This window comes from Lycium barbarum, chromosome 6, assembly GCF_019175385.1.
Source record: "Lycium barbarum isolate Lr01 chromosome 6, ASM1917538v2, whole genome shotgun sequence".
In the NCBI taxonomy this organism is placed as follows: Eukaryota; Viridiplantae; Streptophyta; class Magnoliopsida; order Solanales; family Solanaceae; genus Lycium; species Lycium barbarum.
This window is the reverse complement of record NC_083342.1, coordinates 103,574,780-103,593,465: the sequence shown is the minus strand read 5'-3', so window position 1 is coordinate 103,593,465 and position 18,686 is coordinate 103,574,780.

Below are 18,686 nucleotides of genomic sequence, written 5' to 3'. Positions count from 1 at the left end.
GAGTTGGCCGGCGGCCGGCCCAGTAGCCCAAAAGCCTTTAAAAAAAAAAAGACTTTCGTGGCTACTAGAGTCGCCACTAAAAGTCCGCCAAAAAAAAGAGGACTAGTCGTCACTAAAGGTCAATTTTTTTTCTTTAGTGGCAATTAAAAAAGTCTCCACTAAAGGTTAAAATTCATAATGAGCCTTCAACAAATATTTCAAAACATGTATAATATGTGTATACTTATATAGTGATTGAACTTTCGAAAAATATTCCAAAACATGTATAATATGTGTATATTTATACATTGATTGAGCATTCAAGAAATATCTCAAAACATTTATAATAATTCTTGTGATACATTTCTATATATATACAGTAGGATACATATTTTATACAACAATGATACATTTTATATACTAAAGTAACCATCATCGAAAACTTAACAAACTAAAATATATCAACTACAAACTAATAAAATCAGTAAGTATACATTAATTATACATTTATTAAACATAAATTATACGTTAATTATACATTTATTATACACAACAATAATGATACAGTTTCTTTACGTATAATACATTTCTATACATATACAATAGTGATACATATTCTATACAACAATGATACGGTGTCTATACGTATATGTATGATATATTTATTATACGTATGATACACTTTCTATACAAGAATGATACAGTTTATAGACATATGCTGGAATTATATATACACTTTCTATACAAGAATGATACAGTTTATATACACTTTCTACACAAGAATGATACAGTTTATATACATATGCTGGAATTATATATACAGTTTCTATACTAGAATGATACATTTTATATATTGTATATATATGATACGTTGTCTAGACGTATGATACGCTTTTTATACAAGAATGATACAGTTTATACATAAATTATACAACAATGATATATTTTCTATACTTATGTACAGAATATGTATAATATGTGAATCATTAGTGTATAATCAATGTATAACTACTGTATAATATATGTATGATTAGTGAGTATACGTTGATGATACATTTATTATACACAAATTACACAACAATGATACAAACCTATGATACATTTTCTATAGATATGCGGTAGGGACACATATTCTATACAACAATGAAACTTTTTTATACGTATGATATATTTTCTATACATAGTTGATCTTTAGTGGCTTTTACGAAAAAAGAAAAAAAAAAAATCTTTAGTCGCCACAAATAGTTCTCTGTTTTTTTTGCAGCGGACTTTTAGTGGCGACTAAAGTCGCCACAAAAGGTCTCGCTGGCTACTCTTTGGGTTTGGAGAAACATGGCCATCCGGTGGGAATAGTTTGGGCCGGACGGCCTTTTATGTCCTTTTCTCTATTTATAACACTCCCTTGGTTTCGGCATGCAACTAAAAGTCTTATCCAACTAAACCCAATGGGCTCATGATGGGCCTACAATGCCCAATCGTAATAGAACAAGCCTGATTCACCACACAGATTTGAGGTTAGGTCTTGGTTGGCAAGAATCAAAGAGTTGCTTGTGTTCTGGTATAATTGCACCCTATTATGGTCTTTAAACGTTCAAATGTAGAGTTTTGGTTGTGTCTCGATGGATAGCAAGTGCCAAATTTATAGAGTAAAATTCACAACTAATCACCTTTTAGTCACTGCAATTGAAAAATGGCAAATTATACTTAGAGTTTTACCTGTGGAATATAAACTTCATGACAGTGGCTATTTTAAATTACAAAGCCAAAAAATAGCCAAGAATGCTATTTCTACAAATTTATGCTTTTAGTAGTTAACTGAGCCTGATAAGACAATGAGTTAGCCATAGACACTCCTCCCGGCAATTTGCACGATTACCCTTATTCGGGGGTGATCTTTAATTTTTGTCATTCGCCTAAAATATCCCGAGGTTCTGGGTTTGAATCCCAACTCAGTAAAAAAAAAATCGCCAGATAGAGTTTCGTAGAAAAATTAGGCCTATTCCGGCAAAAGTTAGGCCTTAAACTTTGTAGAATTCCAGCAGAGCAAAAAAAATCTGCCTTGCAAAATTTCGCAAGAAAAACTTTTGCCTTATAAGGCATAACTAAATTTTGCCTTCAGGCAAACATTTAAGGAAAATTCTTAAGCGAAGTTAGGCATTTTTTTTTCTTTTTACCGAGAGAGGGTTCGAACCTCAGAGTATTTTCGGCTACTTTTTTAAGCGAAGGCCAAAAATTAAAGACCAGCGCCTTTTAAGCACAATTCGTGCAAAAAAATGCATCCATCCATCGTGTTCATGGTTTGGGCCGACTTGTCCATTGGGTCATTCCAGCAAATGTTGATCTACAGGCAACTGTAAAGCCCGCAACAACAATTAGCTGACTATTAATTATTACTCCATTTGTCCCAATTTATGTGACACAATTTTTTTTTTAATCTGTCCCAAAATGAATGTCACATTTTAATATTTAGAAACAATTAATCAATGTGACTACTCTTCATCACGCATCGTGTACTAATTAATGCATTATTGCCTAATCTATCTAAACCACCCATTGGAGAACGTGATTTTGTGGTATGCCAATTTGACCTCTAATGTGAAGCGACTCATTTGGAGTCTGACATGGAATTACCATATACTAGGAAACTGTGAAAATAGAGAAAGCTTGCGTTATACAATCTAGGGAAAACGGTGAAAATATCCGTCTACGACGTGAAAAGGATCACTCATGCCCTCCGTTATACTTTTGGTTCACCATTGCCCCTTACGTTATAAAATTTGTGCAAAAATACCGCCTCTTCGTTAAGACGCTCCAACATGGAAAACATCAGTCCAAGTGGCCTAATATGTCGCCGTAATGGACACCACATGATATGCCACCTCATTCTTAACCCCATTTTACCCCTCCCTCACTTCTTTTTCCACCGCCACCTCCCGTCCTAAAAGTTCAAAATGCTACCTCACCGTCCTCACATGACATGCCACCTTACCATCCTATAATTCCAAAATGATACCTTAGTAAAGAAAATGAGCGTGTCCGATATTTTTGTCTTAGGTTAGGTTGAGTTAATGAGCATGCTCTCTTACATTTTGTTTCTCATTCTTCGGAGAAAGATGCATGCATGATCAGTGGCGGACCCATGTACAATTTTTGGGTGCTCCAGCACCCATTAAATTCAGTCACGGAGTGTATAGCTGTATAGAAAATATAAAGGAAACAAATATAAATAGTTAATAGAGCACCCCCGAACTCAAAATCCTGAGTCCGCACTGTGCATGCAACTACTATGTTGAAGTTGGGCTTTGTTGATTTATCTTAGTCCACTGAACCTACAAATTAGTCACGTGATAATTTGTTCTAGCAATTACTAAAAACAACACAGTAGTATTGGTCAAATATTTAAATTTTTCCACCTTCAATGGTTATATATCCGATCCGAGAAATATGTGCATTAACAATTTAACATTAAGCTATCGGTATGATACCACTTATTATAATTCTCACAAGCGTTGCTCTTTTATATTCTTTCAGATTTGTTTCACACCACACAATTGAATCTCTATATGAAATCATAAATATATCTAAGTTAGACCGCAGTTTTGAACTTCAAATATTTCAGCTAAATCGTACATGAATCAAGATCTAATGATTAATTATTTTGCTCTTTATTGGTTTTGATGTACTAATTACACAAAATAAATATTCAAACTTTTATCCAAAAGACAAAGAAAGAGTCTGCATTTTTGCCGTTATATTATAGCTCTATTACATTACGCAGACAAAAAGCACCCACTACCCATTCTCAAGAATCGATCGTACAAGAAATTTTTTATTGTATAACGTTACGTATGGTCCACTTTATCTTGTTTTGCTTCACTTGCTATTGCATTTTTAATCACTGTTTTATTAATTAAAACAACAAAAACTATTTTCTTTTCTTTTAATTTTCCAATAAAACCACCATCAACAGTAGTTGAAATTTATTTAATTAAAATACAATACAATATGTAGAGGGGGACTAGGCCAATACATGCACTATTTAGAGAAGGACGCAAAGTCTTAGTTCTCTTTATTACAGTCAAAATTGTTATGATTGGAGTAGATCATTTTTCAATATGTAGCAATTAGTACAGATCATGGTAAGGTGATCTTTTCTTTGAATTTTTCGTATTAGCTAGTAGAGGAATATTTTGACGTACCAAAGTTATGATAGTTATTGATCTCATCCATACTCTAGTGACCATTATCTTCGTTGTGAACTCCATAAAATGTATCTAGTTACCACACGATTTAAATTTTGTATAGCATTAATCTCATTCAGTGTTTAAGGGATAACTTACATATAAAACACTTCAGAATTGCTAGGCTATGAAAAAACAAAAGATTAACATTCATAAACTTTCGATATGTCAACTGATACGGATCTAAAATTAAAGTTATATTCGATTCAAAATAAATGTCCTATTAATATATACGTGTATGTGTGTGTGTAATGAATTTTCTCAAGATTATAATATATGCAGGTCACTTTTTAATTAAATTGACTAGTTCGACTGCCATTAATCTTTTCGATTGTTCGTTATAAAGACATACTCTGTTGATAGAATCGACTCATTAATTAGCAGTAAAAATTGATTGATAGATGCCTCTTATTCTATTGTGATTATTTAAGAGGTCACTTCATATGCATAGCGTTTCCATCAAAATCATCCATTGGTTACCTTTACCGCTTCATTCGCCTAAAGAGGATAAAGATACATTATCTCTTGGAAAAAAATCATAATTCGCAAACTTCATATTTATTAATTTTTCATGCATTTTTTTATCGATAGCTGTAAATAAAAACATACACTATAAATCAACGTGGAAACGTTTTAATACAAGTTGGATAGGTCGTCAAGTCTTTTTTTGCTTGTTATCGGCCTCTAGTATCATATGATTGTTTCAACATGCGGCTAATTTCCAAAGGCTGATGAAGATTACGATCCCCCCCCAGGTACCAAATTCCTCCAGTACATTTCTTGATTTACGACACGTGTCACTTACAAAATCCAATGGACGAAATTACTTCCATTCACATTTATCACTATTGACTCTACAAACGTATCAGTCCCTTCTTCTACACTCCTCTTCACTATATCTAATTAAGGTAGTAAAACGTAGTGCTGAAACCAGTCTGTTTTGCCAGAATGTCTACCGTAGTTCCTTAATTCTTATTAAGTTGCATATTATCCCTCTTCTTCAACTATCTTCTTAACACTCTTAACACTAAACCCACCCAACTTTGTTTGTAAACACATTGAACCAATTGCCGAGCTCGGCTGAAAATTGAAAAGATATCTTCTAAATAAAGTTGATTTCAACAACTATTGCGGGAATATCTAGAAAACTTATGATAAGCTATGTTAAAAATAGGAAAAGAATTAGACGATTTTTTTGCTACATTACATTGTATAGGTATTTGAAAAATAAATTTACAAGTTATTAGTTGTTGCTGTGCTAACGGGATAGTATTGCTTCATTAACATTGAATTAATGAAAGCAAGTGATGTGGATTTAGAAGTGGGTGGAGTGTTTACGTGAACATGGGAAGGGGAACAGAAGAAGGGGCTGGTGCGTCTGTAGAGTGTTAAGTAAGGGGAAGTAATTTGGACCATTAGATTTTGTGAGTGACACGTGTCCTATATCAAGCAGTGTACTGGAGGAACTGGACATTTGGTATACTGGATGGGAGTCGATTCCGTGTACAAAACGTAATGGAAGATGATTTGGAATTTTTGTGTGTATTCCTCAAAAAGAAGGTGCACCTATTTGTACATGTATCCTAAATAAAATAAAAGAATAATGTTTAATTTCTATACAATTTTGTCTAATTCCTATTGGCTATTTTTTAACTAACTTTATTTATTTCTATGTAAATCTGATAGTGACTTGTACTTGTTCAATTAATTGATCACATGGGTAATATTTATTTATCAAGGCATTGGGCCATATCTTTGTTCTGCTGGTATTGGGTCATATCACTAAATCACTGTAGCAGCCCATTAGCACAAATAATTGTAGCAGCCCATTAACTTTACTTTGAACCCGGTTGAATACGGGTGTTCATCATCGACATCATCGATGTTTATCATCATCGTCTTCTCTTTTATCATCATCGTCTTCTCTAATAATTCTTACACCCCCCTTCAAGTTGGAGGGGATCGTAGTGACTCCCAACTTGCGAAGAAGATGATGATGCGACGGGCCAGCTAGAGATTTTGTAAAAATATCGGCAAGTTGGTCCTTTGATGGCACAAAAGAAAGTGAAATCAATCCAGAGAGATACTGTTGCCGGACAAAATGGCAATCTAACTCAACGTGTTTCGTTCTTTCATGAAACACGGGATTCCGAGCAATGTCGATAGCCGTCTTGCTGTCAGAATGTACAGGCACCGGAATCGGAGAAGAAATCGACAGATCTGAGAGCAAACGAGTCATCCAGGTCAATTCTGCAACCAATCTCCGCATGGAGCGGTATTTAGCCTCGGTGGAGGATAAAGAGACGGAAGCTTGTTTCTTGGACTTCCAAGAAATAGGTGATCCACCCAAGCTAATGAAAAACCCACTTACAGAACGACGAGTGTCACGACAAGTCGCCCAATCGGCGTCACAGAAGGCAGATAAAGAAAAGGTCGGTGAAGCATTGAGAAGAATCCCGTGACAGGGGTATTTCTTAAGGTAACGTAACACTCGCAATCCAGCATTAAAATGATCCATAGTAGGCGTTTGCATAAATTGACTCAGTGTCAAAACAACAAAAGATAGATTTGGCCTAGTATGAGTAAAATAATTCAATTTTCCAACAAGATGTCTATAGATGGTGGAATCTGATAATATTTCTCCTGTTGTCGCAGATAGTTTTGATGATGGATCCATTGGAGAAGAGACAGAGGCAAGGTGGGAAACATCAAATTCATCCAGGAGGTCCAAGGTATACTTTTTCTGACTGATAATCATACCATGATCTTCCCTTAAAATTTCCATTCCCAAGAAATAGTGGATGGGACCAAGGTCAATAATCTTGAATTCTGAATGAAGAAACACCTTAAGATTCTTAATTTCCTGATGATTGTTGTCAGTAATAAGTATGTCATCAACATACACTGCAACAATAGAAACCAAAGATCATGTATGTTTAAAGAAAAGAGAGTAATCATTGAGTGAGGCTGTGTATCCTTTAAATGTTAATGCACCAGCAAGCTTGGCATACCACTGCCTGGAAGCTTGTTTCAAACCATATAGAGACTTTCTAAGTCTACACACCAAACCAGGAGTAGGGGGATCTAAACCAGAAGGAAACTTCATGTAGACTTCTTCTTGTAAATTAGCTTGCAAGAAGGCATTATTCACATCAAATTGTGACACATCCCAACCTTTCTTTACTGCAATATCTAGCAAACATCTGATTGTAGTCATTTTAACTACTGGGGAGAAAGTCTCATTGAAATCAACTCCCTCAGTCTGTATATCCCCTCTTATGACTAGTCGAGCCTTTAACCTCTCTATAGTACCATCTGCATGTTGTTTGACTTTATATACCCATTTGCAAGGAAGAGCTTTTCTTCCTGGGGGTAAAGAAACTAAATCCCAAGTTTGATTTGATTGTACTGCCTCTAGTTCATCTTCCATGGCCTTCACCCATCCAGGATGATGACAAGCCTGATTAAAACTGGTAGGTTCTTTAATTGTAGCAACAGATTCTAAAATGAGTTGATTTGGCTTAGAGAGGGCATTGAAAGATAGAATGGTGGGTGTAGTAGGAGTAGCAAAACAGGACTCTGTAACATTACTAAGAAAAATAGTGTTACAAAAATATTCATTAAGGTGGGAAGGAAGAGTTCCTTTGTTTGATCTGGCTGACCTTTTGGGTTATGGTTCAAGTTGAGAGTTAATAGCATGGGTTAAATCAGTAGAGATAGGAGGAGAGATAGGACATGTAGTGGGATCAGAATGATCAGAAGGAGAATGAGAAGATAGGGAAGAATTAGGTGTATGTGTCAGGGAACTGGAAGAACTAGAAGGAGACTGGTCATGTGTTGCATCAGGATTAGTTATATCAAGTGGTGAAGAAGTGGTGTCCAAAAAAATATATGATGAATGATCTGAAAAAATAGGTAGCTTATATGCAGTAGAAACAACAAAAGGGTAATGATTCTCATGAAATTTGACATCCTTGGACACTACAACTTTCTTGGTATCTAATTCTAATAATTTGTATCCTTTTTGGGTTAAAGGATATCCTAGCAACACACAAGCCTTTGCCCTGTGATCAAACTTACTCCTACCATGAGTTAGAGTAGAGGCATAACACAAACACCCAAAATTCCTTAGGTGAGAGTAATCTGGCAATTTTTTGAAAATGATTTCATAAGGAGTTTTCCCTTTGAGAACACTAGAAGGCAATCTGTTAATAATGTATGTAGCTGTTAAACTACACTCCCCCCCCCCAGTAAGTAACAGGCATATTGGATTGAAACATCAGACCTCTTGCAATTTCTAAGAGATGTCTGTGTTTCCTTTCAACAATGCCATTCTGTTGAGGGGTCCCTACACAAGACATTTGATGAATGATACCCTCTGAAGCAAAATAAGCTGCCTCTTGTGTTCCCTTTCCTAACTCTAAGGCATTATCAGATCTTATCATCTTCACCTTCACATGGAACTGTCTTTCAACCATAGAAAGAAAACTCTTGAGAATGGGAAAAGCATTACTCTTGGTGCTTAACAAAAATGTCTAAGTTCCCCTACTAAAATCATCCACAGTAGTTAGGAGATATCTAAACCCATTGTAAGTAGTTGATTTGTATGGTCCCTATGTATCAATGTGAATGAGTTCAAATATTCCTTTTGTTTTGATACTACTCATAGGAAATAGAAGCTTAGTTTGTTTAGCTTTAGGACACACATCACAGATAAAATCAGAAATAGAATCACAATGAAGGAAATGTAAATGCTTCATTGCTGAAAATGGGAGATGTCCCAACCTTACATGCCAAAGTTTTACATTAGAAGTAGCTTTAACATGTGCAAAAATAGGAACAGATTCTGAATTGGAATTTCTTCCTTTTGGAATTGAAAGAACATTTGCATTAAATAAAGTCCTAGACCTAGAATCAGTAGGTTCCAGTAGATATAGTCCTTCTCTCACTTCACCAAAAACTTGAGGACTCCTCATTGAATGGTCCTGCAAGAGACACTTACTACATGTAAATATTGCATCACACTTGATTTGAACACATAACTTATGCACAGATAATAAGTTATACTGAAATTCTGGAACATGGAGAACATTTTCTAAAATAAGACCTGGCAGAATAGGAATGCTTCCTGTATGAGTAACACTTACCTTGAAAGAGTTAGGTAAATTAATGTTCGAAGGTATAGGAAGAGGAATGAGAAACATGAATGAATTAGGATCAGAACACATGTGTTCTGATGCTCCTGAATCAATTATCCAGGTACTTGACTTGAGACTGCTAAAAACTGAATTAGAGTATTTAAGAATAGTACCAGCCACAGCATTAGCATTTATGCTTTGATTTCCTGATTGCCCCAGTTTTGCTTGTTTGTATAAATGCATCATTTCCTTAATTTCTTCCTTGGTGTATTGTTGTGCCAGATTGCTGTTGATATCATTATTGTATCCACCCATGCTTTCTTCCTCCTCATGTGTCACTGCTGTATTTGCCTTGATTGTCCCTTGATAGTCTTTAGAGTTAGTGAACTCAAAATCAGGTGGGAATCCATGCAACCTGTAACAATCATCCTGTGTGTGTCATGTTTTCCCACAATAGGTGCAGTTGACATTTGGGTTATACTTCTTTTTTCCTTTAAACCTTTGTTGTGGCTTAACAAACCTCTGAGCAAAATTGTTAAACCTCTGTGGTGTGTTTCCTCCTTTGAATGAATGGTTCTTAAATTTCTGAACATGTTTCCCATTCCCTGATGCCATGAAAGCTGCAAACTCAGTAAACAACTGAGCATGGGGCTGTTGACTTAATCCAGCAGCCATAAAAGATGCAGAATCAGATATTGAGTGTGCATTTGCATACACTTCTCTCTGGTTCTCATCTTGCAAAAGTAGTGAGTATGCTAGGTCCATACTAGGTAAGGGATTCATCATTAGAATATTCCCTCTTGCCTGTGTATAAATGTCATTTAACCCCATCAAAAACTGAATTAGTCTTTGATCCTGTAGAGATTTTGTTAGTTTTGCTTTACCCTCACATACACAAGGACATAAGCAGCATACAATGACAGGAATAGCATCTAATTCATCCCATAATTTCTTGAGTTTGGTGAAATACTTAGCAACATCATCATTACCTTGAACCAGACTTGTTATTTCCTTTTGTAAGTGATAGAGTTTGGCACCATTTGACCTCCCAAACCTTTGCTCTAGACTTTCCCACAATTCCTGTGCTGTCTTAGAGTGTATAACACTGTTTGCAATGTCTTTTGTCAATGCATTTGTGATCCAAGTAATGACCATATCATTGACACATGACCATTGTTCATATTCTGCAGAGTTCAGATCTGGAGATTTGTAGGTTCTATTGATGAAACCAAGCTTCTTCTTGGCTGAGAGAGATAAGAGGATAGCTCTCCTCCATCCCGGGTATCCTCTACCATCAAACACACTATTAACTAGTGTCATTCCTGGTGAATCTGAATTGTTGAGATGATAGGGGTGATTGGCATCATATGTGACTGCTTTTTCAGTGTTGCTCGTTTCAGCAGCAGTTGGTGGTGATTGAGCCATTTGACTTCACTGAAGAAGAGACACAAAATATGATTTATGTTGATATTTGGACTGGATCGAGCTCACTGCTCTGATACCATGTACAAAATGTAATGGAAGATGATTTGGAATTTTTGTGTGTGTTCCTCAAAAAGAAGGTGCACCTATTTGTACATGTATCCTAAATAAAATAAAAGAATAATGTTTAATTCCTATACAATTTTGTCTAATTCCTATTGGCTATTCTTTAACTAACTTTATTCCTTTCTATGTAAATCTGATAGTGACTTGTCCTTGTTCAATTAATTGATCACATGGGTAATATTTATTTATCAAGGCATTGGGCCATATCTTTGTTCTGCTGGTATTGGGCCATATCACTAAATCACTGCAGCAGCCCATTAGCACAAATAATTGTAGCAACCCATTAACTTTACTTTGAACCCGGTTGAATACGGGTGTTCATCATCGACATCATCGATGTTTATCATCATCGTCTTCTCTTTTATCATCATCGTCTTCTCTAATAATTCCTACATTCCGGTTGATGAATGGACAGGGAGTCTAGCCATATATATATATAATGAAATTAAAAGTCAAGACTAAATCACGGGCTCATACGTTCACGTTAATTTACAGTAAGATTCACACTATACCAAACTCACATCATTACATAAAGTGATTCAGGCCCGTCATTCAATCCAACAAGGAGGAGGTCCGATCATGCCTATCAACTATATCTACTTGTTTGTCCAGTTTTATACAATCAAAATAATTAAGTTACTAGTAAATCAACACGAGAAGATTGTGTCGATGAAATTCATGATTCTTTACAATGATGGTTAAAACACTTTTGGATGGGATTTCTTTTTGTTGCTTTGACATTAGGACATCCTGCATGACCTTCAAATATTAGTTCAAGCTAACATTAATACCACTTGAATTAACTACGTAATAAGAAAGCAAAAAGAAAAAGATATATTGGGATAGACATTAGTAGCTTACAATAACTCAAATGTCAAAACTAAACTAAAATATGGCTCAATATCTTTCTCTATCCCCCAGTGGCTGAATCAGAATTTTCACTGAGTAAATACAAGATAAAAAGTAAATGCACATAAAAAAATAAAAAATTAACAGTGTATTTTCCGGTGAGGGATCCTAGCTCGAACCGAGTGTTTACATGATCAAGATTCAAGCCAATGAATTCATGATTCATGTCTTGCATATATACTCTTTAACACTTAACCATGTTTAAGTGATATGCATTTTTACTTCAATTTGTTAATTCTTAAGATTAAGTGTTTAATAAGATGTAAACGGTAAATATGGGTAAATATTTACCGTTCAAGAACCTCCTTGCACCCTCCTAGCCCATGTCTGTCTGTCTCTCTCTCTCTGGTTCTTAATGGATGGACAAAATTACAAACTTTTGGCTATTTTTCATTTTATTTGGAACTTTTGAAGTTGGAGTTAAAGATGGAGTAGTGTTTAGTTATAGTTTTTGCAAAAAATATTTTGTTTGAATGTATTTAAAGTAAAAAAAGTAGAAGAAAAAAAAAGTGAAAACAAGGTTTTAATTGTTTTTCAAATTCCAAATACAACTTCAAGTTGTATTTGGAATTTTCATGACCAAACACTAATTTTCAAATAAAGTGAAATAATTTTCCGGGAAAAAGTGAATATGGCCAAACGGGTCCTTAGTCTCTTAAAACTTTATTTTTTCTCAAGTTAAAATATTGAAAGAATATAACAGTATTGGTCAAAATTTTGCATTTTCCATCTTCAAAAACTGAATATCCGAGAAAAATATACTTTAACAAGGAGTATAATATTAGCCATTACTAGAGTACATCCTATTATTCTCAAAAGTCTAGCTATTTTATATTCTTTCAAATTTGTTTTTCCCCACTCAACAATCTCTGAATATAAAAGACTTGAAATCTTTTTCAGTCAGACGTAATCATAGACTTTAATGCTTAAATCAATTAGTTCATGATTTAAGACCTCATGATATTTAAATATTTTGTTGCTTACTGGCTTTCATGTACTCATTAAAGAAAATATAATTATCAAGACTTTCTAATCCATCGAAGTTATAGCATTAAGCATCGTCCACTTATTTTAGATCTTTCCTTTGATCTATTTAACCTTTAATTAAATTGAATATTTTAAGTTAATTACATAATCAATGCACCCATTAATCAATTGTTCTAGATTATAATGGAAGCGAATGCAGTATAAGTATACATTTTCCAATTTCTCATAACTACATATTATTTGAGACGAAAATAGTGTTTGTGTCATAAACCGCTATGCTAATACACACCTGCCACTAGTCGTCCTCCTCATCCCCAAATACATTTACACGAAGTAAAAGTCCCGAACTTTAGCCGTTGTATTATGCTATATACTAAGCATTAGAAGTCCAGAGAGACAAACTATTTGGGCCTCATTTATTTGCACGTAAAGAAGGTCTTAGTTTTAAGGCAAACTTACTTAAATGACTACCTTATTGTAGCTTCCTAACATTTATAGCTATCTTTTTAAATATTATCATTTGTAGCTACATTTTGACAAAACAGTATATGTTTTCGCGTGTATTTGTTGCCAACAAATACATGAGAACATGGTAAAAAAAAAAAAAAAGGATCTTGATTTTAACCTTTAATGATGGAGCTATTAAATTAGATATTAATATATTTTTTTGATGTATTTTAGTGACTTTTTTTTTTTTTTTTTGCTTTGATGTTTTTCAGTGATTTGTTTTTTTTTTTTGCTATAATGTATTTTCGTGTCTTTTTTTTTTATGTATTTCAGTGATTTTTTTTTATGTATTTTACTGATTTTTTTTTTTTTATGTATTTCAAATACACTATGTACATTCCAACTACATATAAAGCCAAATATATTCAAATTTTCGTGTATTTGAATGGATTTCAACAAATACATTTAGATACAAGACAAAAAAATTCATATGCATGACAAATACATTAAAAAACAGTGTGTTTAGCTATTAACAAAATACACTAAAAAAATATAAAGACCAATACATTCAAAAACAGTGAATTTGTGAGATGTAGATTTTTGAATGTATTTGTATTTGGCTTTTAACAAATACACACGGCCAGATATGAGACACTACCACCACCAAAAACCCTAATCTCTCCACCAACACCAAAATCCTAATCTGAGACACCACCACCGCCAAAAACCCAAATCTGAGACACCACCACCGCCAAAAACCCAAATCTGAGACACCACCACCACCAAACAACCCTAATCTTTCCACCACCAATAAAACCTTAATCTCTCCACCTCCACATCATCTTCTCCGCCACTATCTCAAAACCAGTGTCATCGCCGCCACCACCAATAATACACATGGCCAGATCTGTGCCATCGCCTCACCGGATAGAGTGAAAAGAGAGAGAGAGAGAGAGAGAGAGAGAGAGAGGGGTGAGCACAGAGGGTGAGGGAAAAGAAAGAGAGAGGGGCGCCAGAGAGAGAGAGAGGGGTGAGCGCAGAGGGATAGGGAGAAGAGAGAGAGGCGCGACCATGGTGTGGTGGCTGAGAGAAGGGAAGAGAGATTTTTTAGGGTTTTGAGAAATGAAAAATCTGAAATGGATAGTGATTGGGAAAAAAGAAAGATATATGTGTTTGGGTATGTATTTTTGATATAGCTACCATTTGTAATTTAGAAAAGTTAATTAGCTACTAAATATAATTAAATAAAAGGGTATTTAATATTAATAATTAGGTCTTAAAAGAAGCTACAATGAGTAAAAATTCCTAGTTTTAATTATTTAGATCTTAATCACTAAGTCTAATTATTTTTTGAAATCTAAATCTTAATCATTCAGATGTTAATTATTAAGTGCGATTTTATTTTATTATACGAAGAAAAAGTCCCAAACTTTAGCCGTTGTATTATTCTATGTAGTAGTGAGGAGTGTCAATGGTACGGTTCAGGTGATTATTTTATAAAATTTATACCATACCAATTTTTCGGTTATTTTATTTTGGATAACCAAAATTAGACTTTTCAAAACCATCTCATCATCTCGGTTTTTCTTCGGTATCGGTTCGGTTCAATTAATTTTCAGGTATTTTATAAAATAACGTCATATAAAAGTCACAAGTAGAAATTGTACACGATACTATGCATATTTGTACAAGACTTTGGCAAACACTCTCTAGACATTTTATTGTTTAAAAGGTGAATAATCAAGAAAACATGAATCACGACAAGAATAGAGATCCATCCCACTATTTTAAGTTATAGCAGTGTAAGATAAATTAAATAAATACAAAAAAAAAAAAAAAAGCGGGGAGTAATCAATCAAGATGAGACACAAGAATAATAAGATTCGGTATCCAATAAAAGAAATTTAAATCATACAAGAGGAAAGATATCTAATACCTTGTAGCTTGCTACTCAAAATTGTTGGAATACCTTGTAACTTAGTGGTTACTACTCGAGGTGCTAGAACTAATTTAGTTTCAATCGAGATAACATAACAGGTTTCGGAGTTGGAACTTTAGTGTTAATTACTTGTTGCCGACTTATAGTCATTTCCATCACCCCAGGCACAAGGCAAAGAAAATTAATGTATTATTAATTTTAAATTTAATGTATAAAATATATTTTACACATATAAATGAATTCGGTACGGTTCAGTATTTTTTCGGTTTATTTTTATAAAATAAAAAACCTACCCAATTTTTCAGTACAGTTAAAAATTTATATAAAAACCATCGATTTTATTAAAAAATCCTAATAATCGGTTCGGTACGGTTCTGTTCGGTCTGTTAAGTCAGTTTTTACAAAAGCATTGACACCCCTTCGTAGTACTTAGCATTAGAAGTCCAGAGAAATAAATTATAGGCCTCATTTATTTGTACGTAATGAGGGTCTTAATTTTAATTATTTAGATCTTAATCACTAAGACTATTTGTTTTTTACCATTCAGATTTTAATTATTAAGTGTGATTTTTTATTTTATTTTACAACCATTTAATGTATCTAAATAGATCTGAATGAATAAGATATATAACAAAATATTAAAACAATTAAGATGTCTAATCAATGATTTCTACAAAACTGTCAGTTTACCACAATTCCATCCACTAATTTCACCACTAACTGTCGCCACCACTATTATCAACTACCATCATTGCCAACTACAACCACCTACCACCACTATCCTCAGCCAGAACCTTTGATTCCGCTAATCAGCACAATCAATCACTACCACCCCTAGTCTCCGTTTACAATCATCATCACAAATCATCGTTACCACGCCATCCACCAATCACTACCGATAATCACCACCCTTCAACCATCACTATATATCGCCAACCACAATCATTATGCACCACTACCATTAGCTATCGCTACCATCTAAACAATTACCAACCACCACTACCGGCTACCACCATCAATCACCACCATTAGCCACTACTGTCAGTCACCATCACCACTAGCTACTCCATAACCATCAGCTAACAAAATTCCCTATCGACACCCACAACCATGTCCACCGCTTGCCATCACTACCCCCACGAACCATATAAATTTTTAAAATATTTTAATGATATAATATTAGTTTGAGTTAATATTTTATTTATATTTAATATTTGTTTATTTTTAGATAATGACAAATTTTATACATTCAGATGTTGAAAAATAAACAGTCTTAATTATTTATTATTCGTATCTTAATACAATATTATAAAATTCAAATGTGTAATCAAATTCAAAGATCTAAATCTTAATGCACATCTTAATATTTAGATATGTACTCATATTTAGATGCCTTAATTTTAATAAAACAAATGAGGCCTTAGTCATAAAAATATAAATGCTGAGGGTTGAAGTTATATATATGCACAAACACTTTTTACATCACCATGTAATTAACATTCACAACAGGTTATCAGACGCAAATCCAAAATTTCGATTTGATTGATGCAGTGTTTAGGTTCTCACCAACGAACCATTACACATTTAAAACTGTGCGTTCAAACTCTATTATGTATTAAAATATAGTCACATATATTTTTATATTTCATGTCGAAAATGCAGGTTCATATGAACCCATTATTGATATTTTCCGCCTGCCATTTTTTTTTTTTTTTGGCAATAAAATGTGAATTATTACCATACCAGCAAAAGTCAAATTTACACCTAAGATCACTCATATCCCTTGCATTAGCTGGGGATTAGTGAGCCTCATAAATCTAATTACATAATGAATCAAGAAGATGACTAAACTTTCTACCTCTCTTAGAGAACCTATATATATTTATTCTATCTGTAACTCCTCTTTGTATCTGTTGAAATACGAATTTCCCCTGTACAGTTTGGCCTTTGAATATTTTTTGATTTCTTGCAATCCAGATGTGGTATATGGTGGCTCCATACACAGTTGCAATGACCTCCTTCTTGAACTTACTCCAACTCATCTTCTTTAAGCTTTGTAGAGTTTCCTGCACCTGAGCTTGTTGTATTTGCACAGCTGCAATGCCAAATATTACTTACTATTTATTTTAGATTAACAATTAATATATACTTGTTAAATAAATATATAGTTCATTACCTAAAAGGTCACTTAACTATTGAAAATAGGTGAAATAAGTTACTTTTCTATGTTATCAGAAAAGTCATTTATTTTTTGCTATTTTACTCAAAAGGTCTTTTTTTCATGTCACAAAGTTCACTTAATTTTTGCTAATTTATTCAAAGGATCACTTAAGCCAGAAAGTGATATATCTGGCTACTTTTTAAGGACGCATCACCTAATTTTTAAGCAAAAAAAAAAAAAAATTAAATCCAACCCGTCTTAACCAATAATTTTCTATCTCACTCAATACCCAACCGGTAAAATCACTTTATATGCTAATCAAATGCCGAAAAGGTCCAAAATTACATGCTTGATACCGGTAGTAGGTTTTGGCCGCTTAAATTCATATACATTAGTTATAGTTCATTTTCCAATTTTGTTGCTAACTGGAAAAATACACTAATTGAAGCTAAATGACCCCTTTTAGATTGGATGATTTTTTCCTTTCTTTTAAGGGATTTTTATACTCTATGCCAATTAGGCAAAGTAATTACCTGGTTTAGCTCATGTTTATTTTTTTACTCGCCATGACCGCTATTTTTGCATGTGAGAGGAGAAGCGAATGCAATTAGCGGAACTGTTGCCGTCGTCGTCACCTGTGGCTGAGCGCTTTCTGCTTATTGATAAAGGAAATTTGATGTCGTCGTTGTCGACGTCGTCAGTGGCTGAGGTTGCAATTGCGGCAGCGCAGGCCACTAGTTGACGACAATCCAAATTTGATTTAGAGCAAAACCCTAATCGTGAAAGGCTCCATTTCAGTAGATCGGAATTCGGGTCAACGACATTTTTTGGACTGCGCCAACGAATCAGATCTAGGGTTTCGGTAAAGTATTTATAAACACTTCTTATACATTATTATACACTTTTATACGGCGTAGAAGTGTGTATAAACACCTCTTATATATTATGTATACACCCCTCTTATGTATAAACACCTCTTGTATAAGTTTGTATAATATTTTATACTAGTCTTATACATTATTATACACTTTTATACAAGGTTCATTATCTACGATAGGTGTATAAATTGTATATTATTGTATAATGTTGTATACCGTGAAAAAGTGGCTATGCTGATGTAAATTAAAAATATGACTACGTGAATGTAATTTGTTATGCTAGATTGTATATTATTAAAATTTTCCCTACTTTTAATTCAGCAAACTTAACTAGAATATATTATGCTGATGACATCATCATTATCATCAATAAGCTTTTGCAGAAAATATCAGCAACCAAAACGTGGCGCGTTTATAACAGTTTAATTACTGTTTTGTATAAATTATACAAATTTTTTG